We start from the raw sequence: 25,415 nt of genomic DNA, 5'->3' as shown, positions 1-25,415 counted from the left end.
GTTATGGCACTTTTGAATCATCATATATTCGTTGGTTACTAATGAGCAAAAGGATAATACTTACTTTCTTGTTATTACTTGGAACTACATGCGGTAACAATTTTAGCAGCTGAGCTAGCATGTAAGATGAACACAAGTCTTAGATATTCATGATTGTACTAAAAGAAATTATGTTTTACTTATTTAAGTTAGAGAATGTTTTGTAAAGAAATATCCAGTAAAGAAATAATAAGATTTTTTTAAAAGTGAGCTATCAATCTGAATTTAGACAGTAATTTTCTTATTTTGACTAGTTCCTACTTTGTGTCAGGCATGATCAACTCATCTCAATGATGATCATATGGCAAATATCTTTGCATAATAAACTCTTGTTTGATTTAAAAGTCCAGAATATATGATGCTGAGTAGCTACTGCATCCAAACTGTTAGAACAATGTCTCTAATCCTAGGATTAAATATCATAGAAGGCATTTTACTTCGTGACCGCCAACCCATGAAAAGCCCTCCAAGTAATCCAAATCAACCACCTTTTTCTGTCGAAGAATGGCAGATGCACAGACACAAGCAGATCAGTAGGCCAAAACCATCACCAAGGACAATCCGTGACCGAGACAGATGTCCATCATGTTGCTGTATTAATAGATGATGGAGGCAAAGTTCAACAGACACCTTGATTAATATAGAAAAGCATATTGCTCCGCTCCAAGATTCCTGGCTCCATGATTTGTTACTATCAGATAAGGAATATCTATCATTCATTTAACAAAACAAAAAATATGTAAATTTAAGATTTCACAGTAGGGAACTGTGTGATACATCAACAACAATATATCTGGATCCAGCATCCACAAAAGCGAGACTGTGCCCTTGAAATTGAAGGACTTCTACCATGGAGGAGTCTAGAAAATGGATCATTTAACAGTTTTGTGCTGCGAAATCTGTCAGCTTTGAACAGGCCTGGGAAGAGCTTTTGTGAACAACTACGTAGCTTCAGCTCCCATTGCCAACTGCATGTGCTCTTTTCATTGGCCTCCCATGCAGTTGCACCAGGTTTTTCTTCATAGCTTTCTCCGGTGATTCATCATCTTCAAATATGTACAAAAGCCCAGGAATATCCCTGTTCTCCTGTCAAAGGCAAATCCTACAGAAGCAAAGTTGGATATCTTATGTCAGCTTTTGTCACATCGCAAGAGAGATTGCTAATATATGCTGAGAGGCATCAATCAATCTTCGCGAGTTCACTAAGAAACTCAATGCTTCCTCTTTCTCTGGCAATCTAGTCTGCAATTGTTCAACCTTGACAAACCTATTTCCCCTGAAACCCAGTAGAATGAGGCCAGGTTACAGATAAACCACAAGCAAGATTAGGTACATAGAGATGCAGGTTTGGTGAAGCAACTCACATTTTTGATTCCATCAAGTTTAAGAGAATTTGTTGCAATCTCCTCCATCTGATACAACATAATGGAATCATGATCAGATAAATCTACACCAGGGCATATAATAACCATAACTTCCTTACTGATAAATGATAACTCTTGGGCCAGCAAATGTCAATCGTGTTGATTACAAGAAATGCAAACAGTTGATTAGGATGGTTATAACTTGGTCTCTTTTTGTTTAAAATGAGTAATCTGCAATAGTAAAACCGCCAACCATTTGCTATGGGCTTGTATCTGGCATCAAAGGAGTTCCAAACCCCAAGACAAAATATTAACTAACATACATAAATTCAAGAAGTCACCAATTTATAACCAAACTGCAAGGAAACATTCAGTAATTCAAAGGTATATTCTCCCTCAAATAATTAAAATAATAGTTGAAAGTCATAACTGAATTGTTTTTTTGCACAAATCAAAATCCCAATTAAATTGCTTTGATACAACACGTTAGTGTGCATGGTGGAACATTGCCGAACTACCAGTATAATGATGAAACTTGATCTTGATGATTGTATCTCAAAAAGGTCTTCATCTAACTTCCTAATTAGATCTAAGAAAATGATGAATAGGATCTTAATCATGTCTAGAACTGAAGCTATTTACAAGTCCTCCACACATGAGGAGAAAAGGAAGAAATGCGAAAATAAACCAAAACTCCATTTATCTTCTTCAACTTTTATGGATGGTCTATGCCCTGCATACCAAAGCTATGCCAGCTTAAATATAGGAAATCTAGATGCAATTTTAAGCATCAATATTATTGAACCACTTAAGACTTAATTGAAACATGATTAGAGATCTAGGAAAGAGGACATTTACATTCATAATCCTGTTATAGCACTTTTAGGATGTGATACTTGATCCATAGGAGCCTGTTTTCTGCATCTGACACATCAACATGATGCATCTCGTAGAAACCTTATGAACCCACACTTAAGAGAGGCCCACACTTATGAGATCTCATCAATCTAACACCATCATTTTGTGTTTTCTCTAGGTTTCAATCACCTTATCTTCCATACCTGTGATTTCATTTGTTCTCTTCCCCAATTCACAAAACCACAATAGTGCTTTATGTCATGGGGTCAGGCCTTCTCCTAATATCTTCACACTTTTCACAAGTTAATTTCATTTAACCCACCATCAAAGAAACTAAATGCTAATGTCTTTACCTAAAACAAGTATTTGCAGTTATGGATCATGGACCGATGCAAATTCAACTGTAAAATTGCCAATTGCATAACTATGCCCTGATTCTTCTCAAGAAACAGTTTTAGTCAAGCCCTTGTTCAGACACAAGATACCTGCAACTAAGAACAGAATTCCTGGGGAAACCCAAAATCAGGAGGGGAAGAAAACATTTAATTTATGGGCAATTTTGCTGAATATTTCAGCTCTAAGGGAAAAAACCATGCTCTAGGTGGATATTGTTCAAACCTGAATCAAAAAAGATCAACCAGAAAGAAATACAGTGTAGAAGAAGAAGAAAACCAGAGATGTTTTCTGCAAAAACAAATTCAATTACAACAAATTCCTCACTTTTTATAATTGAAGACTGCGCCACTCTATAAGAATGAGGATCTTTCCTTCAGTTTCCGAGCAAAAGGAACAACAAAGACAATCCTAGAGCAGCAAATTCCATAACTTTATAATTTGCACATATAAAGACATCAAAATGTCTTCAAATCACAATCCTACTGACTTCAAATAAATTTAATACAAATAGATTCAATGTAGGACCTTTAGTGATATTCCTACTGAAAATAGGACTGAAGAACACCCCAGAAATAAATCTCCAAAAGTAATTACGAAAATTCTGAGATAATAGCAAACCCTGGACTCTCTCAAAAGACTTAAATATAAAAGACCAAAGACTCAACCCAGAGGAAAGTAATTAAAAATAAAACACAAAAAATAAGAAAAAAATCCAAACCTAATTTAAACCTAAACTATATTAGCATCCATATGGTAGCCCTAGTACATCCTTTATTACTTCTACACAGGTGATTTAAGTCACCAATTACATCCAAGCTTTCTTCCCTGAAATTACTCACATTAGTTGATCTGTCTCCATAGTTGCTTCTTCATTCTTTCCTCCAATACCATTTGTGGTGCATAAGCATATATTACATTTATAATCTTCTCAACTAACAGCAATTCATTGCACATCTTAACCTTACCTGTTAAACATCTACAAGATAATCCTTCATACCTTTATCCATGGATCTTCTAGCTAAATTTCTAGTACTATCCCTCTCTACATGTATAAGCTTATGACTTGTTGTCAATTTCCTCAAATTCTCCTCCTCTATATTTTAATTCTTGCAAGCATCCAATTGACTCTCATTCTCATTGCTGTCACCACTGAAAGTAGTTTTTATTCACCATAAAAAAAAAGAAGCAGTTTTTATGTATCCCTGCATCCTCATTGTTTCCTCTACATAACCACTAAAATACTAACACTACCTTAAACCAACAAAAACAAAATTTCATGCATTATATATTATATCATTATTAAAATTTTATCACCTAATACAACTTAAGCAAATAGTTATTGAATTAAGTTAAACTTCTAGCTTACGATAACTGATGTGGTTACTATTTCAAACTAATATGCTTTATAATTGATAGCTTTCAGCATTAAGCCCAAACCAATGGCATTTGTACAACTGAAAAAGTCCTCACATAAGTACCTCATGGCTTAATAAAGATAGTTAAGATTGCTCGTTAAAATTGCTTGTCCACTAGTCTTACCAAGTAAGTCATTTTCTTCATCCTCTTTTATTCTTCTTTCTCATTTACTTTCCCTTCTATCATTTTTCCTCCTATCTAATTTTTCTCATTTACTTTCATTTTTTTTTCTTTTCAAAACAAGTAGTTATTCTTGCATTTTCTATTTCTCCTCTTCCTCTACCTTTTCCTATTCATCTTTCTGCTCCTTTCCTTCCTTTTCTTTCTCATCCCTTGATGAAGCAACCATCCAAGGACCTGTTTGGGTAATCCAACAAGATTGGACTGAATTTCCTGCTGGATTCAAGGATCGCAAATATCCAAATAGACCCTAAGTTGTCCAACTTTCCAACTAGGTTTCCCAAGCACTAGCTAGGGGTTTGAGAATATTAACTACATCAACCCCTTATTTTGAAATTAGTTATGAATACGTGAGGATAACACCTCTAATACATCATTATCAACAAATCAACATTGTGAAAAGATGGATATAAAAACTGCCAACATAAGATGGTACTGTCAATATTGTACTGTTTTGATGCGAAAGCGGCACTAATATAGGTGCCAAGACACCGAAACAATTTGTACTAGCATGTATCAGCCATACTAGTACATGCCAACCATACTGGTTAGTACTAGTATTTTTTTATTATATTTAATGTTTTTAGTTCCGGTACAATGGTACATATCCATTGGTATCGGTATCATATTGATACCATACCTTCCAATGGAAAAAGCAGCACAGAATTCGATACTGATATTGAAAACCTTGAAAAAAAGGATCAAATAGTTGAAATAATAGAGAAAATGCATGTTTTCTTATTTAGAAAAGTCAGTTGTAGTATCCATAGGCATGTCTCTATTGTCAAACCATCAACATAAGCAATATTATGTCTTAATTTGTTTGTGCTTGTTTTAAGATTTTTCTATTATTTTTTGTCATTTAATATAATTGATCATGGTGGAGGCTAGAACTTCTCATACAACAAACAACATGAGACACGGACTGGATTTTTTTGATGTAGCAACTTGCTACATCCACTCATATGCATAAACCAAGGCAGATAGCGAGGGTGGAAGGTGGAACCATATTAGGCTGACTATCAGCTGTAAGAATGCTATTCAATCCATATATTACCTAGAAAAATTTGACTTTATTGTTGTTAAAGTTATTTATTTCAGAATAATATCTTAAATTACATATTTCTGAAAAAAGGTTGCAGTTACCTAATTCACTAAGGCTATTTTTGGAATTTGAATAAGTTACTCCTATGCCTCTTTACTCCCAAATAATGGGGTTTGGATGGCAAAATATTGTGTACCAACTTTTTAGAAATACCTGTTTTACCGTTCTAAAAATGGTTTAACCCAAGTGCTTCAATGAGTGTTTGACTGAAAAGAGGTAGAATAACTACGTCAAATGACTTCCACTCCCTCTTATTTTGCTTCCAGATGCAGCCTAAGTTATAACAAATACAAAATTGGTACTAAACAAATTTCACAAAATGGTTTTGTCTAATATGAAAAGACAACTAAATTTGGAATTCTATACAGAAATACAAGGTTATTCACTAATTTTCCTTAAGCGAGCCAACACATTAGGTACAATTTTTGGCTTCTAAAGTTTAAGAAAGTGGACAACCTTTTTCTTCATAAAGATATGCCAATTCAATTCAGAAACATCAAGCATTATGTGAAATTAGAAGAATACTGCAATGCTGGAGGAGGTATCTTCACTTTTCCTATGGAGGCCATCATGACACATTATCTTGGATAGCTTCAATATCAAAGAGATAGCAATGACTCATGGAAATTTATCTACACTTTCAGTTTTAGATACTCTTAGATATATGCTTTATAAATTTTGACAGGGTTGGAACAGAGCACTAGATGAAAGAAGACAACAGCGACTAAGCATGAACGTAAGAACTGCAAATGCTTAGGTGACAAGGGCAGAAGACAATAAAAAAGTCACCGCTTGAACTCAGACAGTAATAGTTGCAATTCATCATTAGATCAAGGAACATGTTACCACTTTGAATTCCTTCAGAGTTGTTTCTTTTGTTTTCTTTTTACATGACTTTTTGCTTTCTTTCGCATCTTATCAGTTTCAAAGCCACATTAGTTACTCTGTAACTCACTTGTCTTAGACTAGCAGAAATGTTCACCCTCTTGGAAGTTATTCAATATCAAACTCAGAATTTGTCGACCCCAAGTTGCATCCACGAACAGCGGATTGGCAATTTCACTGCCAGATAAATGACATGATGCCAAAACAAACAAATAACTTAGTCCAATTTTGCCTTAGATTTCTACGTAAAAGATGCTGGGAATATCTATGCTTCTGTTGTATTGTGGAAATTTACTACAAAAGTTTCTTTCTTCTCTTCTCATTCGAGAGAAAAATCGAGGCAACTTAATTTTATTATTTACCCAGCAAAATTTCAACATGGCACTTCATGGGTTGATGCACTTTATCAAGAATGAGAAAGTTGCGTGCGTGCGTGTGTGTGTGTGTGAGCGTGAGAGTGAGAGTGAGAGAGAGAGAGGAAGCAAAGGGCGGGTTGGACCTGGAACGTGAGGAACGTGAGGCCGCAGGTGGATGGGTCCGATGCCCCTAAAGAGGTCCTGTATTTGCCTATTAGATGGTGGAGTAGGGAAATCCGCAGCTCCCGCTACCACCACCTTGTCGGGCTCGTAGGACCCCACCACCGCTGCGAGGGCCGACTTCCTCTGCGGCGCTTCTACTGTTTCTGCGTCTCCACAAACAGCGGCTCGCCCCACTTATCCTTCTTCGCTTTCGTCTTCTTCTTTCGGTTGTCTTTCGTCTTCGTCCGCCATTGCCGCCTCCCTAATCGCTGGTTTTGCCGTCGCGCAGAAATCCCATTATGGGAGGCCACGAAAGAGAGCGGCCACCTGATTGTTAGGGTTGCAGTGGAAGAAGCCAAAATCCCAGCCGTTGGATACCCTGGCTAGAAAATTGTATGTCAAACGGTAAAGTGGTGACGGTTCGGACCGGGGCTGATTTTAGAGTTTGGGTGCGGACGGTTCGAAGGATTGCCGGACCAAATATATGAACAGCTGACGCTTAGAAGAAAAAGGAAAAACAGCTATAATCTCTTCGCTCCTTTGTTCTTCATCTCACCACCACCTCACTTGCATTCTTTTCTCTTCGTTTCCTCTCGTGGTCGTCGCCGCCGCAAGAGCGTCAAGATGGCAGATGCCTACGCTCCATTTTTCTTTTATTTATAGATTTTAACGCCGTTTGCTTCTTTTTATCGATTCTTTCTTTTGGTTTAGAAGACGAAATAGGGATTTTGTATTGCTCCTTCTTTCTAAGGTGAAAACGATTCAGCTCTTCGTCGCTTTCTTCTTCTTCTTCTTCTTCATTCGCATATTATCTCTTCTTTCTTACTAATTTTGCCAGCAACTTGAAATCTTTCCATATAAGAATTCCGTAAAACTACGTTTTAAACCTGAATTCCAGCTCTGTGCTTTCACAAATTTGAGCTTTCTTGGGAAAATCACAAGCTTGTCCATTTTAGCCCAGCTCATGGAGTCGAAGCCCAATGGGCACGTCTCATATTGGTCATTGCTTACTGCTACTGCTCATAACCGTCACAGTTCTGCCTCGTGAACGGGCAATTAAATGGGAGAACGGACAGTAACACCCAATGGAGTTTGAACTGCCTGAATCAGCTGGCATTATTCAGTTAGACTGGTATAGGCCTTATAGTGGCTTTATGTTAGTAGTTACTGTAAAATCTTTAAATAGGATCATAAACAATAATGAAAGGGTAGCGTACCTGGATCCATGGATAATCCGAACAATCAAACCTTATTTTTTTTATCCCTCTTGACCCCTGTTAACACACGGTGATGGAGACCGGTTCAATGTTCTCCTCATAGGCAGAGGGTGAGACCCATGAATTTATCCTTCCATCAAGGATAACGCAGCGAAAACTCATCCGTAAGTGGTTACTATAACCAACTAGTAACCACTCACGTTTAGTCAGGTGGGTCAAAATCCAACGTTCTCCCACTTGCCCCATATGACCATAATTTGGTTAGAATGATATAAACATTAGGCGCGCATCATTCCAATCCATAGTCAGCTGGGCCATCATAATACCATAATTAAACAATTTACTGGTGCGAGTCAAGGCGGTTCTATATCCACAAAATGACATAGTTTTTTCCAAGTACCATAACACCAGACAATTGTTTAATCATAGTCCATAAATGAGAAGTATCTATAATGGTCAAACATTATGTCTTTGTCAGAGACAATTCCTGTAATCATACATTCAAATTCATACATGTACATATATTTGAAAAACAGAAAAACAGAAACATAATTAATTATATCTAGGTGTCAAAGAAATAAACATAATACAATCCTCAATTAATATCATGGGCTACAACAAAGACCCATTCTTTTAACATGCTCTTTGAAGGTCTTCGGTTGTAAACCTTTTGTCAAAGAATCTGCAATCATGAGCTCTGTCCTCATATTTTCTGTAGACACATTTTGTTTCGGAACTTCCTTCTTGACAACAAAATATATAAGCTCAATGTGCTTGGCACCATTAGAATATTTGTTGTTTTTGGAGAAATGGACGGCTATGGTATTGTCACAAAAGATTCTCAGCGGCCTGGCAATAGAGTTGACAATCCCAAGTCTTGAGATAAAGTTACGCAGCCACAGATAAAGTTACGCAGCCACAAACCATGAACTGTGGCCTCAAAGCATGCCACAAATTTTGTTTCCATAGTGGATGAAGCAGTGCTTGTCTATTTGGCACTTTTTCATAAGATTGCTCCTCTAGCTAATAGGAACAAATAGCCAAACGTTGACTTTCTACTATCCACACATCCAGCAAAGTTTGAATCCGAATAGCCAATCACATCAAGGCTATCTGACTTTCTATATGTAAGCATGTAATTCTTTGTTCCTTGCAAGTATCTCATCACCTTCTTTGCAGCTTTCCAATAATCCATCCCTGAATTACTTGGATATCTGCCTAGTATTCCAATTGCAAAACTGATGTCCGGTCTGGTACAGGTTTGAGCGACTGCAGAAGCATAAGGTATATTTTTTATCTGCTTACGTTCCAATTCATTCTGTGGGCATTGCAAGAGACTAAATTTATTTCTTTTCTGAATTGGAACAACACTGGCTGAACAGTTCTCCATACCAAATCTCTTTAGAACTCTGTCTATAGATGCCTTTTGAGACAACCCTAACAATTCACGTGATCGATCATTCACGTCCATTTGGTGCAACTCTAAATCATAATGTGCAACCAAAGCCATAATGACTCTAAATGAGTCCTTTTTAGATATAGGAGAAAAGGTCTCCTTATAATCAATGCCTCCTTTCTGAGTGAAATCTTTGGCCCCCAGTTTGGCTTTATGTCATTCAACATTACCCTTTGGGTCGAGCTTAGTCTTAAAGACCCACTTACACCCAACTATCGTACAACCTTCGGGCAAATCAACGACATTCCAGACTTCATTCTGATCCATTGATTTCAACTCATCTTTCATGACATCAATCCATTTAGTAGAATCAACACTTTATATGGCTTGTTTAAAAGAAACTAGATCTTTTCTTATCCCTATATCAAAATCAAATTCTTGTAGATAAACCATATAATTATTTGGAATGGCAGATCTTCTTTCTCTTTGAGATCTCCTTAATGTCATCCCTTGTGATTCTTCTACAACTTGTTCCATGGTGATAACTTCTTAATGGAGTGTTTGATCATTAATTTGTTGTTCAATGTTATCAAACTGTGTGACAACTATAGGAACGACAATTTTCTTAGAAGTCATGGGTAAAGGGACTTGCATCCTAATTTTTTGAATTTTCACATTTCGTGGTTTATCACTCCCACTGGTTTCACCATTCTCAATGAATTTGACATTACCGGTCTCTATAATTCTCGTACTATGATTAGGACAGTAAATCCTATACCCTTTGGATTTTTCGAGATAACCTATAAAGTATCCACTAATTGTTCTAAAATCCATTTTTTTATATGGATTATAAATTCTGGCCTCCGCTAGGCAACCCCAAACATACAGGTGTCTTAAACTCGGTTTTCTTCCTGTCCATTACTCAAAAGGAGTTTTTGGAACTGTCTTATTAGGAACCCGATTTAATATGTATACAGCGGTCTTAAGGGCTTCCATCCATAACGATATGGGTAACGGAAAATTACTCAACATACTCCTAACCATATCCATAAGTGTACGATTACGCCTTTCAGCTACTCCATTCTGCTGTGGCATTCCCGGCATAGTATATTGAGCACGTATGCCAAGCTTTTCTAAGAGTTTAGCAAATGGGCCAGGATGTTGTCATGTTTCATTATATCTACCATAATATTCACCATCCCTATTAGCCCTGACAATTTTCACTTTTCTATCTAATTGTCTTTTAACCTCAGTAATGTATATCTCTAGGACATCCACTGCTTGAGATTTTTCATGCAATAAATAGACACAACCATAACGTGAAAAATCATCAATAAAGGTGATAAAATACTTTTTTTCACTAAATGATAGAGAGTCAAAAGGCCCACAAACGTCTGTATGGATAATTTCAAGAAGTTCTTCACTTTTTGTGACAACTTTCTTTGTGTGTTTGGTTTGCTTTTTCTTAATGCAATCCACCCACATACCGAGATCAGCAAAGTCTAAGTTTGACAAAATTCCATCCTTTACTAATCTCTCTAACCTTTCTTTGGATATATGATCCAATCTTTTATGCCACAAGTTAGAAGATCTTTCATTTATCAGGTTTCGTTTAATTCCAATATTACGATGCAAGGTCATAAGAGTTTCAGCAAAATGATTATCAAGATTTATTTTATATAAGCCATCACGTAAGACACCAGAATTAAGAAAAACATTGTCTTTGAAAAGACGCAAACTACCATTCCCAACTTTAAAGAAATATCCTTCAACATCAAGTTTAGAAACAAAAATTAAATTTCTAGAAATAGAAGGAACATAAAGAGTCTGAAGCAAATCTAAATGACGGCCAGTGTTTAAAAACAAACGATAGGTTCCAACAGCTGTGACAGGAACTCTGACCCCATTTTCCAAAATGATAAAACTCTCATTTGGATCTTGCATCTGGGTTGTAAGAAATCTCTGCATCGTATTTGAAACATGAACATTAGAACCTGAGTCAAACCATCAAGTATTAGAAGGAACTTCAGTAAGGTTTGATTCAAAACATACATAAGCCAAAGGCTCACCTTTCTTTTCAAACCATTCCTTGTGTTTATGGCAGTCCTTCTGATAGTGTCCTAATTTCTTGCAAAAATGACATCTATCATTGTTTTGTTTCTTCTTATGAATCTCGGTCTCATGATGAGGCTCTTTACTCTTGGATGGTCCACTCTTCATGCCCTTTCTTGGTTTCTTCTATTTCTTCTTGGCTCCATGACTTACAAGGTTGACAGAATGATGTCCTTGTTGCTTAAGTCTTGTCTCCTCTTGAACAAAAATACTGGTCAATTCATTCACATTCCACTTATCTTTAATAGTGTTATAGTGAATTTGAAATGTTCCGAATTGAGGAGGCAAGGAGTTTAAAATAAATTGAACTAAAAAGGACTCAATCACATCCATCCCAAGAGCTTTCAGCTTAGCAGCTATATTTGTCATTTCAAGGATATGCTTATGCATCCCACGAGTACCATCAAATTTCATGGTGGTAAGCTTAGCCATTAATGTCCCAGCCAGAGACTTATCAGCAGATCAGAAACGTTCTTCCCCAGTTTTCAATAATGCTTGAGCACTATCATATTCAGGAAGCATTGACTTGATGTTGTTCGCTATACTCATCTGCATAAACATAATGCTCAGTCTGTTCGATCTTTCAGACCTTTCTTCCAAGCTGCTAATATCAGTAATGTCAGCCGGTTTATCAGATCGGAGTGCTAAATCAAGATCCAGAACACCTAGGTGAAACTGGACTTGTTCATTCCACTCTGAGAAATTGGTTCCATTAAAGATCGTAACAGATGAAGCTTGCGAATGAAACGAAACAAGAATAGATACTGCAATAAGAAAATCGACAATAAGAAAATGCTTACAACATTAATCCTTTGAGTTAGCAATAATGACGAATAACATAAACAGTGTTACCATAATACACCTTTGGAGGCAGAGATATAGTGCTCGATACATGTTAGGGCTAATTTTTATTAGCTTAAGGCTCCATGTTTTGTTCTTCATTCATGATGTGATGTCATGAACTGCAGACGTAATACCTTTTTTCTCCTTAACCTGTAGTGGAGAATTTTCTGACCCCATTTTGCTTGATTATATCTGGATTATGCATATACCAAGTGGACCATAAAATTTTGGTCATAATATGGAAAAGAAACACATACTAACCTTTTGCTGACTTGATGATTTCTGATAATATCAAATGATCACGCGGGTAGGCAAGGATGAGTTTGGTACATGTTGGCTGATAACTTTAAGGAAAACAAAGTTGATAATTCGGGTGTTTGGTTTGATCCTCATGTGCGGACTGCACTGGCATTTGTTACACTCAGAGCTGATGGGGAATGCGAGTTCATGTTTTTTCAGAATCCCAATGTTGACATTCTTCTACAAGAATCTGAACTTGACATTGACCTCATTAAGAAGGCAAGGATCACCTGAAAGATTCGCTCTATGCCATCTAATTTTATATAGAATGAAATAGTTTTATGGACACTAACAGGTGAATGTTTCAACCAGGACCTGTTCTTTGAGCAACTGGATAGAACAGCTATTCAGTAGACTTGTTTGAAAATGCTTTCTTCTTGTTTTTGACACTTTTTATAGTGGGCTTCCATTTTTCACTATGGTTCAATTAGTCTGATTGAGGAGCAATACAAATCGACACATCTCGCAACATTAAAAGTAGCTGAGGAATCAGGTTGCATCCTGTCTATGATCCAAATCTGAGATTGCCACTATGGCCATCAGCTGATGCTGCTCGGCAGGGCTTCATGAGCATATGGAATCAGGCAGACATTGTCAAGGTATGCCCCTCCAAAGTATTACATTTGTTAATCTTTTCCGGGTCATTCTTTGAAGTGACATCTCGGTGTTGAAATGCAACTGTTATATATGGTTTCAGCTTAACAGGGATTACCTGTTGCTTTATTCAGGTGAGTGAGGAAGAAATTTCATTTTTGACTGGAGGAGATCCTTACGATGATGATGCTGTATATAAGAAACTTTTTCTATCCAAACCTTAAACTTCTTCTTGTTACCGAAGGACAAGAGGGGTGCAGATATTACACCAAGATAATTATTCAGATTTAGCTTCAATTCCATGTAAAGATATGAAGGTATCTATGTCTTCCCTCTTATCATGCAGCATGTCTTTTTATTGCATATTGTAATGTATCAGAGACAAGCATATTGCTTGTAATATTTGTGATTTTTTTTTTGTAATTATACGAAGGCATATGTGCCTTCCCTACTATCATGCAGCATGCTTTTTTACTGCACAATATAAACCAATAGAGACGTGCATACAGCTTGTAATATTTTGTTGATGAGAATCTTTTATAATCAATTATTCTATACTCTTATAGCAACGTTCTGTTGCTTAAAGAATTTGTTCAAAAACTACTTCCTGCTAAGTATGCTACCTTTTCTGTTTATTTAGCTCATCATAGATGATAAACTAATGCTTCTCTGACATATTTGATTTTTGTGCAGAAATTTAACAGCAAGGTCGAAGGCGTTAAAGCTAAATGTGATGACACAATGGGTCCTGGTGATGCTTTTGCAAGTGGAGCACGGACACTTTTGTGAGTGGAGTACTTAGCATCTTAGCTTCTAACCCTGATCTTTACCGGGTAAAAGAAATTGAATAACATGGTTTATTAATCTTGTTTGCCCATTCCTAATTGTATTTTTAATATATAAATTCTTAAGCTAATAACTAAATTAATAGATCTATTATGTTTGCTTTCATATTCTTCCCCTCTTACATATCCATCTCATCTTATCTATATGTTACTGATTGAAAATGTCATTCTGAAAGAACAGATAAGTTGCACTAATTTCAAAATTAAGAACATGGGCTTTTGGAAGTAATGCAACATAAACCAACAAATTTGATATATTGGTTGTGCATACATATTTTGCAATGTCCAGAATTAAATATAAACAAAGGTACTTACGAAAATGTATCCTTAGACCATGCACCTCTTGTGAGATTCTTTTAAAGTTGCTCACTGAATGAATTCTGCACAGGGCATTCTATCATTGGACTAGAGGTCTTTTATAGTTCGTATTCACATTGCTCATCCGTAATATGGAGGATCCACATCCTTCTTTGAAAACTTAAAACTGGTTTGGATTGACAAAAGAGGCAAACCAGCCAAGACATGACTATGGGAACTTGTGCTGATTTTCTCATATTATTAGCAATGCTGATTTTCATCTCGAGGGAACTTGTGCAAATGGGTCCATTTTCCATATTATTTGCAAGATTGTAGCTGAGTTTCCAGGTTTTGCATGATTTGGAGCATCAATGATCCATATTGCTGACCCCATCATCTAACATTGAGCTCTAAATCTCTTCGAAAATCTAGATCTGCCTCTCATTCTTGGAGGCATTATATAAGACAGATTAAATGATATTTAAATGCCAAAGACATGTTTCACCTTACTAGCCCATAGTTCTGCCCCAAATTTGTCCATCAAGATTTCCTAAGGTTGACGCTCTCTATATTTTCACACAAGACTGCATGAACTTCCAGAATTCCAATATTGAGTGAAGAAATGAATCCAAAAGGAAAACTTAGGATGGATTCATATTCCAGATGCATTGGCATCTTTAGAAACATCTTAAGGACATTCCTTGTGATGTTAAGGTATGCAATATTTGGGAAGGTTTTCCTCCTGTTTTTTACCCAAAAAAAAGAAAAAGGAAAATAACACAACATGAGAAACTATTACCAATGAGAGTATAGTCTTTTAAGAAGAGGTATATTTGGCTATACTTAGATGGATCTCCACTCAAATCTGGTTAGATCTAGATCGGATGATGGGGGGGCCACATCGATGATCCGGATAGTTAGATGTGATCTGCTATCTCTAATCTGCTTATACACTAAATTTCATATGATTTGCAGACCTCTAGCCTATGCATTAAGTGGTCAACTAAACATGTGTTATTTCATGTTATTTAAATTGTTCATTTTTTTGACCACTTGGTGCATAGGCTGGAGGTCCCTGAATCATATGTTTTTTGTTGTGTAAGCACTAGAGAGGTAGTAGATTATGTCCCACAGCTCGGATCATCGATGTGGGATCCTTGACATCCTATCTAAACCTGATCTGATTTGCATTTGAATATAGCCTAGTCTACCTCTTTTTAAGAAACTATCTTTGGTGATGAGGGTGACAATCGGTACAGTTGATAAAGTTTCGGGGGCTTGGTACCAAGGAACTGGGTTCGACTCCCTCCCTCACCCTGATTTTGGCCGGTATTTCCCCTGCTGTAATTCTCAGAAATTATTTCTTGCGGTAGTTTCCTTTCAGAATTTGGTTTTACGAAATTTCTGGTCTTTGGAGTACTCTCTCCAATTTCATTTATCGGTTTTCGCTGTTACTATAAATAAGATTGTTGCATAACTGGTAGCAAATAGGGCAAGCATGAAGCTTAGGATAGCACGGTGAGAGATTCTGGAAGTCTGATAGTTCTCCTGTTGATGGCCAGTGTTGCACCAAAATTTTGTAGAACTGCCGTAAGCTAGCATACTGATTAACCATCGACAACTGAGATATAAACTTTTAGATTAGTTGACCAGCGGCAATGTTTGTTTCAACTAATTAAACCTCAGATGAACTAGTTTTCCACAAATTTCACAAATCAAGTTGTAAACCCTGGACCAGATGGACCGGCATGGACCAAAGCCGACGGTCCATCTGGAAATTTTGGAAGGAAGGAGGTGGAGGGCGGCAACTGTTGAGGCGGTTATAACCGCCTAACAGCCGCGGTCCCCCACCCCTCTGAGGTTGATGGAGGGTTATAAAAACCCATGGAGTCCTGAGTACAGGACCCCATCAACTACACTCTCCCTACTCCTCATCTTCTTCCTTTTGTGCAAGGAGCCAGATAGCAGTGGCACCGGAGGAGGGGGGGACTGACAGCTCGTCGTCGCACTGCGCCACCGGAGCAGGCACAGCAGCTCGCCGGAAACACTTTACGGCTCCTCGGAGCTAGGTAAACTCCTAACTCCACTGACATGCTGTTAAGCTAGATCTAACCTAACTAGGAGCTGTTAACAGAGAAAGATGGGTAGGGAGATGATGTAGTAGAGGGGAAGATCTCATCATGGGCGACATTCATCCGGCACTGGATCGGTTGACCGGAAACCATTGACGGCCCATGCTGAAAAACCTTTCCCTCCACTCAACGATGGCTTTCCCTTCCCTTAAAACCCTAGATCTAAAAACCCTAAATGAATACCTACCTCTAATACACGGAAGAGCTCTCGGCTGGAGTAGATCCGGTTCCCATGGGTGGAACCGGTTTGATTTCTGGCCGAAGATGACGGGAGAAGAAGAGCCGAAGGGGGATCTCCCTATTTGCCCATAGCCGTCGCCGACTCGGGGCACCTGGGATGCCGTCAGGCCGATCACGAGCGTCGGCCGCGTGCTACGCTGGCACCACTGGCTTCGGCCGGTTCCTCTGCTTCTTGGGGGGGTGCCCGTGCCCTATCTCCTCCATCGGAGGTGGAGAAGGGGAGCGGCCAGCCGGGCCACGGCCACTGTAGGTACCGCCGGTTGGCTGCAGCGTTGCCGGCTTCGGGCCGGCCTCATCTCGAGCATCCTTCCGAGCTCGCCCCTAGCTTCATGCGGGGGAGGAGAGGAGGAGGAGGAGATCGGGACGGAACGAAGAAGAAAGGAGAAGAAGGTTCGGGAAGGGAGGAGAAGAAAGAAAAGAAAAAGAAGAAAAGAAAAGAAAAGAAAAAAAAAAGGAAAAGAAAAGAAGAAAGGAAAATAAAATAAAAATGGATGTGGGTCGAATTGGGCCTGATTCCGGCGGTGGGCTTCAAATGAACCGAGCTTTAAAGGCCCCAGGCTGGACTGGGCCTTGTCTGAGCCCAATATTCTTAAACCCAGAATTAATTGAGTCAGATCTGAACCAATATGTAATTGACCCAGACCTGAACCAGAAATGGAATCAAATCCGAACCAGAAAGTAGATTAGACCAGAACCAGAAATTGAATTGGGCCATGAGCCTGACCCAGAAATTGAACTAGATTATGGACCCGAAAATGAAATTAAGTCCTAGGGGTGGGCTGCAAATGACTTTAAGATTATAAATAAATAGAAATTAAATGTGCAAGTGACATGTAATTTAATGATCTTGCTAGGTATTGGAGAATTGGTATTTGGAGAGCAAATTAAGGTAAGTAACCTGTCTTAATCTTATTATGGATCATGTATCATGTTTTATAAGATGAAAAAGTATTATTTATGCAATTGGAATTATGTATAAAAATTGTGGAAAAAGTACATGATATAATCTTATGTTTTATCAAATACTTGTGATTACTTGATTATGAAATTGTATATGATTATTTATGTTTTCACAAAATTAAGATCAAGCATGTGTTAGCAAATGATTACATGATTTTGGATACATAGCATGTGTTAGCAAATGATCACATTCTCACAATTCCACGTTGGGCGTGACCAGAACCATCGCCTCTCGGAATTCGACGGGCTGCTCTCCTCGATGCCTCCACCTAAAAGGCTCTAAAGGGCGAGTTCTCGATTATCTACTTTGATTGGGCTGTCCGAACCAATGCATTGCTCACACCGTGGCTTCCAAACAAAAAAAAAAAAACGGGGGGCCACGCCTCAAACAAGCCATAGTTTATTTTTTAGGGGAGTGGGACTAACAGGTCTTGCGAAGAAAAGGGTTTTTTAATAATAATGGATAGCCTTATCTCAAGTAAAGATGAAATAGATATTTTAGTTGATCGCTGGCCTCTTGCATGCATATTATAAAGTGAATGACTATGATTCCAAACAGAAACTATTGCAAGAAAAATTTATTCTAGTTCTGACTTTATAAAAATATATTATATTTATTTTTAATAAAGAGATCATTTTTAGCTATTTCTAGTCATTGCACCCCTATCTTGATGACTACAATATCTTATGCGTGTGTATTATAAAATAAAAATGTGTCTTCTTCTTTGATACAACGGTTACTTACACCAGTTGTCTGTGAGTGTACCCAATAAAATCAGAAAAAAAAGTACATGATGGAGAGAAGAAGAAACCAAATCCTAATTCTTCCAAAGAAACTTTTCCGAATGATAGTATAGGAGGCTTCTTTCATTACCATCTATTTTTTGAGCGTTCAACACTTTTGATCTGAGGGGTGAAGGCCTTAGTACCTCATTGTCTACCGGTTTGGTCGTCCAGAGTAAATAGATGGGAAAGGTGATGTCCATCCTTCTTCCCTTCCAGCCCAAAAGAAGAAGATTGGGCCCATAGGCCAATATCATCTACTATTGTCGTCATCATTAAAAATGATATTATGGTCATATTTATTATAGGACTAATTGCTGGGTAAACTTAGAAAGGAATCATAAGTTTCTTCCTAAATAAGATCTGAAATTTAATCAAATAGTCTCTCATTTTTTATTGTTTAACAATTTTATTGAATGATCATTGTCTATCTTTATCTTTTCTGGCCCTTTTAAGTTAGTTTTGAAAATGTTCATAAATAAAAAAAAATCCCAATAAAAGTAAATTGAATATATTTGAAAAAATAATTAATTCATATGAAAGAAATAGAGGAGAGGACGACTTGGCTCATATTAAATTCATTTGAGTGAGAGGTGAATCACCATAATAAATCACATGAAAGAAAGATTGATACATGGTTATGATCTTAGTAAAATTAGAGGAAGATTCAGGACATCAATGATCCAGCTCATGATTTTTATTAGTACCTCAAAATTCTCGTTTTTTTCTTGAAGGATTTTCTCTCAGAGGAGTTTTACCATATAAGAAGATCTTTCTCCATCTCTCCTAATGGAATAAAATGAATGATGGGCACAAACCAAAAAAAGAGCCCCAATTCAAAGCTACATAACCTGTGGACATGAAGGGGAGAGAGGTATCAATCAAGAGATTAGAGTTCGGTTGGGTTTGTGGTTCTTTCTTAATAAATATTTCTTTCTAGATCAGTAGTAGTGGTATGGTCCAACTGGTATACGAGGTATTCCCTAGTTGACCTAATTTAAAAAGGAGGTCCAAATTAAACAATCAAGTTGATAACCAACCATCATCGAACTGAGAAGTAGGTCATTAGAGAATGCCGGGTCCGAAGGGCTCACTAACAAATCAGGCTAGGTCTTTGTCACGTTCCAAACTCATTATCTGGATCGATCATGTGTCACGGCCTTGCATATTCTCTGCGAAACCTAGGCGATAGGTTCGGAGCATGATAGTCTTATCCATTCACACGCCGTCATCTTAGGCTCAAACAATTCCTACCCTACTTCTCTTCCCCTTTCGGATAACAACAAGAAGAAAGGCATTGTCATGGTTTCATTGCATCTGCACCCCCAAATTTATGCTCGGATCCCTTTATACGTGTGCATATGCCAAAATGTAGTGGATCAGGCCATATAGCATCCTCCATCTGGAAAATAGAGGGGCCAAAGCCTTCATAGGTGTGGAGCCCTATGTCTCACAGCTCCACTGATCTGGCCTTGCAGGTGGAAGGCATGGAAATCTGGCCTCACATTTCCTACACCTTAATGGCTTTAAACTAGCTGTAGTGTTTTAATATTACAAGCTGTTGCTGCATATGGAGCTCAGTTTAAGTGGGGCGAGCATGAGCTCGTCCAACTTGACCTCCACTTACCACGAGCTATTGGATCCTGTTTAGTTAAAACCTATATTGACAAGTCTATTAAATTTTAAAAAATTTGATTATCTTGAGGGCATTAAGGATATTCTGCAACGGTGAGGAGGGGGGGGTGACTTTTCACGGGTGTAACCACCCGTGGCGGTTGGTCTCTAGAGAGTTTATAAATAGCCTATGGCGATCCCTTCTCCAAACACATACAAAACTCCCTCTTCAGAAAGACCTCTGCCAATCTCTCTCCTCTTGCGCCGATCTTGAAGTGGGCGGTTCTCTTTTTGCACGGATCTTGAACTGCAGCATGCTATTATGGACTCTATGGCTCAAGGTATGATCTATGATTTCTATTTTTATTAAAGTATAATCCATCACGAGCCCCAATCATTTTGTGTCACATCTCATTCACGGGCAACTCTAAAACCAACTCCTACTCCTATTGCAGCTCGCTCAAACGTCCGAAATGAGCTTCAGCTAAGCTAAATCAATTTTGGAAGCCTAACTATAGCAACCAAACAAGCTTCAGTAGAAAAAATCTTTGTTCACTCTCTGATAATATATAGAACATCACGATTACCTACGAAATAAGATCAAGCACCATAATTTAGTTGATATGCCAAAAAAGAAGAAAAAAATATTAAATGAATAAAGAATATAAATTAATAAGGGAACATCAAAATGTGGAGCACTGCTCGGCCACACTATTCCACAGGGCACAAATGTGTGAAAAGGTGCAATCCATATGCTCCTATGAAATGTAGGACTTGAGTCCTACTCCACTACGAACATGCTAGTTGACAGAACTCCTATCACCTCGCAGCACAAGGCCACCTTTTTCTCGACTATTTGAGATACTGCTGTTGACTCCGACTTAGATATATATCACCTAAAAGAAAAACTGTCGTATCCTGCTCTCAGATCAAATCTGCTACTCTGGTTAAAAACTTTTCCTCACAGTATAAAACAAGTCATAACACAATATATATCCAGATCTTTATATACAACTAATTCTAGTCAAATTAGGACTATCGCAATGACTACCAACGCTCTTCCTTATTGCAAAGTCCATGTTAACGACTTCATGCGAGCAACTCCTCACCTGCTCCCGTTAGCATTGGTACCTGGACATTCCTTTCATTCTCTCCTAGCATTTTCAGTATACCGATGAATCATTAACTCGAACTTTGCTATTTGAGATAAGAGTTAGAAGGGAGTGGATGGTATAATTGGCTCCTGGTTTCTCATTCAGAAGGCATGCAAGTTAGGTCGACTATAATGTAGAAGATTGAGTTTTTGTTTTAGAACTACCTGCCATGTCTGATGGCTTTTTCTGATTCGAAAATATCTCGACGACATGCTGTATAAATTACGTCCAAATCTAAAATTATATTGTATGCGGTAAATAGGCTAGCTTAAAGTGGGATGAGATTTGGCCTTGAATTGGCCTTCAGTCTCTCCCACTTGCTAGCTACGCGTGGCAAGGTGCACGACCAAATGGATAAAAAGAGGGTATTAAGCTACACAGGCCTTTACAAACTTTTATATTTTCATATTTATCTAGCATCGACTTATATATATATAATAAGAAGCCTTGTATCATTACGTCTGTGACTGGTAAAAATAAGTCCATTGTATAAGTGGGCCTGATGAGGACACGTATCCTATTTGTTCTAATAGAGGGATACGTGCTACTAGCCAGATGCTACTATTAGAGATAATTAAACAAGTCATATAAAACAAAGGTTACATATTATGGCTGAAAACCTGACATAATGTCTTGCTAGTAAATGATTATGAATCCTTATAGACTTGGTTTTCGTTTAATTTGTAAATTTTGAATTCAAATATGTTTATTAGGTAACCCTAGAGTAGGACAAATTATCAGTCTCCTTATATAACAAGATTCCTTTTATATAAAATTTTTAATTAGACTTAAGCTAGTGCCGTGGTTACATGAAGAGACTAGGTGATTTCTTATTTTGGATTAGGTTGAATTAAAGTTGTCCCAGGAAACATAAACCGGACCGAGCTCTTTGACTAAAGTTAGCTTTGTCTTTATTTCAGATGCGTGACTCAGAATTAGTCTAACTATGGCAGAAACCTAACTTTGTCCTTTCGATTAGATTTTGATGCGTATGTTTCTCAAATAAAAAATAAAATTGATGTGAACTTCACATAGTTATATTTGTCTTAGCGTATCTCCTTGTTGGAATCATAATAACTATACGGATAAGAAGAGGATGGGAATTCCCTGGCCTGCTCTACACGTCTGCAATTGTAGTTGGCATCAAAGAATATTGTCTATTCTAATTGTACCATGGGTTCCAACGATCAATAGCATAGTTTGTTGTGTCAGTATCGGACACCGGACTGGTTGCCTAGCGCCATGGATCGATACGGGTTCATGTCATGCCAGGCCTGTACCAACATAGTAGAGAAGGCGGAAGAGAGGACGAACGAGAGAGAAGAAAAGAGAGAGAGAAAGGGGGAGAGAGAGAGAGAGAGGAAGGCCGATGGAGGCCGGCAGAGTGCGGTTGGAGGTCGGCGCCCGGGTAGGAGATGAAAGCTGGGAACGGTTCTCCTGTTTCGTTCGAAACAAAAGTCCAGCCACTAAAAAAATTCACAATATTTAAGTGAAGTTACCAGACCTGGCTGCAGCCTTCGCCTTCTGTCCGGGCGCTGGCCTCCGCCAGCCTTCGCTATCTTCTACCGGCCTTCCTCTCTCTCCTGCTCGTTCTCTTTTTCTTTCTTTTCTTCTATTTCTTTTTCTTCAACAATAGATTTCGTTTCTGTTACAAATTGGAATTGCTCGATACGATCAAAACCGTCTGATTCGGAATGGTTTTGCCCACTCTGATTAATAGGATGGTACCAATCCCATGAGCAGGTTGTCTCGCCGATTGACGTCTTTTGATCAATAAGCTGCTCGTGGACTTCGGCTCGCAAACCAGTGGATGGGCCAACTGTAAGCATCAACTTTATAAAGGCGAATCTGGCAACAACAAGGTAGGTTGAGAGTTCTCCCTTTTCCTTTTTTTTATTTTCTTTTATAAAGAGGTGGTTGGTAAGAATGAGAATTTGGTATCTAGTTAAACTCCTTTATCTTAATTGCTAGTTGTGATTCATGCTTTTTTTTTTCCCTTAAAAAATGAATAGTTTAGAAAGTCTTCTATTTGAAAAAACATCAAGCCAAAGAAATCAGTCCTATGGATAATAAACTAAAAGAGGTGAGAGTGACATATGTTTATAAGGAAATCAAAATTAAAACAAAGGCTTGGTGACTTAAAAATCTATCGAAGGATTGGATGTGCAGTATTTACAATGATATATGTGAGACCCAATAGTCCCACATCGGAAAGACTCGTTCCAGAGCCTGGCATATGAGGCGGGTGTCTCCTAATTCTGCAGACGCATTTTGGATGGAAAACAAAACCGGGGAGGGGTGAAGGACGCTTGCGTGAAGCCCCGGAACCGGACAATATTTGGTAGGGGAGCCCCGTGTTCCTTCCTCATGTGGCCCCCACGTGAGATACTGGATGCCTCACGTGCTCTGCGCAGGCGGGGGCGTGACAATATATAGCTATATAATGCTATCGAAAATTACTAACAGCGTATTAATAGCTTGAGAACATATGCCAAAGAAATTAATTTATGTTTTACCAAAAAATAATCCATATATAATTCAATGCCCGTCTTTATGATGAACTTAGCTAAGACATGCCAAACTTTAGCTTGCGGCATGACAACTCTCTCCTCAACCAATTTGTCGGATTGTATATTAGAATCTAGAATGTCACATTCAAACCTTATTCACCCTGTCCTTCCAAAAAGAAAAGAAGATGATGATGAAGCCCTTGCTAGAAAACAAACTCTAGGAAGCCTTGGATAATCAGTCAATGAACGGATGGTGATTGTGTTTCTAGAATCCTCCAATCTTGATTAGAGAAAATTATTGCTAATAAAATTTCATTCAATAGCATATCATGTGAGGGTGAAACATTGATATCATGGATAGTTTTGCATCTGATTTCTTATTATCATTCGTCGTTATATCTAATCCATAAATAATTAACTAGGGGGGGGGGGGGGGGGGGGGGGTGGCATACCAATATGCCTTCATTTTCTTTTTCTTTTTCTTTTTTCCCCAAGTCTTGCTTAATAGTCTGACTTTCTTTGTGAAGGGGTATTTGCATCTTTAACATGTGTGGACATAGAGGGTTAATTAAGCAATTTTCAAATATATATATTAAGAGGGTTGTCATTCCTACAATATTGTACAATTAAGGATAAATAAATCAAATGAATTTAACATTGCCTATTGTTTGAGAGAGGCCAATTTGAGAATTATAGTTACAAAATTTGGCAAGATTTTAGTAAGGACATTAAAATCTAAAGTATGATCTGGTTGAAATGGAAATATAACATTGTATGCATGTATTACAATGCGGTCTTTTAATTATGTTATAGATTTACTCCTTATTTGGTTAAAAAAATTTATTTTTATTTTTTGGCACATCGGCTGCTCACACTAATCTTATATACGCACAACTAGCTGAATTACTACACAGTGAAGGAACAGAAACATGCCCAGTCCAGAGGATCTCTCCAGAATGGTGAGTAGTAAAAGAGGCTACCCAATCAGTAGCTCTGTTCGTCTTATAAAACACGTGCATGGCCTGGAAGGCACAACACTCCCTTTGCAGCCATCGAATATCGTGCAGAAGCGGGTGCTCAGCCTCCCACCCCACCTTCAGGATGCGCTCAATCACATCGCTGAGTCTCCTTCGAGGATGATACACCCCGACTCAAGCACTTGTCTCGCGTAGAAGAGTTTGTCTCACACTGCCTTTAGCTCCACCCTAAAAGCTAACACCTCGAACCGCGCAGCGACCAATCTAGAATCCTGGTCCCTAATCACGAACGTCACTCCATCTCTTGTCAAGAAGATTATTCATGCGAATGTAAAGGGAGCCGCATATTATTACTTTCCTAGCTTCTTGTTAAATTGGACAAGTATGATATCATATTATTGCTAATTTCACATCATGAGAATTTATTGCTTTCCTATATGAGGAACCCAATAAGTTGTTGAGTTTGATGTGTGCAATTCTTCTCTTGCGATATCTTCACATTGTAAGGACCCAAGCCACAATCACCCTTTATAGAAAATAGAAAGCAAGATTTGTCTCTTTTTTTTTTCCTGATTTTTTGGCATTGCCACAATCATGACAGACCTTGCTTTCCTTAGTCCACAATCCTATTTCACTCTCTGGATATATTTTGTTTTGTTGTTGTTAGAGGGGCGGTGCCC

At 38.0% G+C, this 25,415-nt stretch overlaps 2 long non-coding RNA genes across 2 annotated transcripts; one reads left to right on the top strand and one right to left on the bottom strand.

The window, feature by feature from the left end:
- Window positions 1-573: 573 nt before the first annotated feature.
- LOC103702692 lies at window positions 574-7,150 on the bottom strand. The gene is made up of 3 exons (XR_603350.4): window positions 6,743-7,150; window positions 1,404-1,451; window positions 574-1,315 (listed from the first exon to the last, which is right to left on the bottom strand). It is a non-coding gene; the product is annotated as an uncharacterized LOC103702692 (long non-coding RNA).
- A 5,183-nt stretch (window positions 7,151-12,333) lies between these two features.
- On the top strand, window positions 12,334-14,172 carry LOC120109893. The gene is made up of 3 exons (XR_005510650.1): window positions 12,334-13,228; window positions 13,358-13,540; window positions 13,917-14,172. It is a non-coding gene; the product is annotated as an uncharacterized LOC120109893 (long non-coding RNA).
- The last annotated feature ends 11,243 nt before the right edge of the window (window positions 14,173-25,415 follow it).

Source organism: Phoenix dactylifera, chromosome 2 (assembly GCF_009389715.1).
Source record: "Phoenix dactylifera cultivar Barhee BC4 chromosome 2, palm_55x_up_171113_PBpolish2nd_filt_p, whole genome shotgun sequence".
Classification (NCBI taxonomy): domain Eukaryota; kingdom Viridiplantae; phylum Streptophyta; class Magnoliopsida; order Arecales; family Arecaceae; genus Phoenix; species Phoenix dactylifera.
The sequence above is the reverse complement of the archived record's forward strand: the minus strand, read 5'-3'. Positions and strand labels throughout refer to the sequence as shown.